Here is a 678-nt window from a genome sequence, read left to right as displayed (position 1 = left end):
ACGACGCAAGTTGAGCGGTGCGGGAGGAACTAGGTCAGGCAAATTCAGTAACTTGTTCAGTTGGTGTGGCTGCGCTGGGTAACCATGTCAAGGAGGCACACAATGGCAGAAACAAATAACCTTCCAACTTTACAGCACTGGTCCTGATTACCAGCATTCACACCTACATCTCAGTCCCAGGGGTGTCAGCTGCTGTTCATGCTGCCCTGCAACACACTGGACGCCCCATCCCCATCCCGCATCAGAAGCTCCAAACTCTGCTGAGCATCTCAGCTGGGACCAGTTTCCTCAAGACAGAAATGCTGAGCTGAGGAAAAGCATGGCAAAGCAAGTGTCAGTCTCCAGCACGTTAGGAAGGGAAAGTAAAGCACTAAAGCAGCAGGAGATGCAGGATATGAGCCATTATAGGAACAAATTAAGGGCTGGTCCTTCTTACCCTCCTCAAAAGGACACTTGAGATTTGTACTCATGCTGCATTTACCCCACAGAGGGGGCAGCTGTATGGCTCAGGAGGCCTCACAGCTGCTTCACAGCATTTAGATGGTCCATGACATCTTTCATTGCATCCACTAAGCCCCCACAGCCCTTCCTACTCACATCAGAGCACAACCTGAGACTGAGCACAGCTCAGTGCACATGCAGCAGCCACCACAGCTCTCTCCTGGCAGATGCTGCTTC

Source organism: Pterocles gutturalis, unplaced genomic scaffold (assembly GCF_000699245.1).
Source record: "Pterocles gutturalis isolate BGI_N339 unplaced genomic scaffold, ASM69924v1 scaffold16139, whole genome shotgun sequence".
Taxonomy (NCBI): domain Eukaryota; kingdom Metazoa; phylum Chordata; class Aves; order Pterocliformes; family Pteroclidae; genus Pterocles; species Pterocles gutturalis.
Note: the sequence above shows the minus strand (reverse complement) of the source record.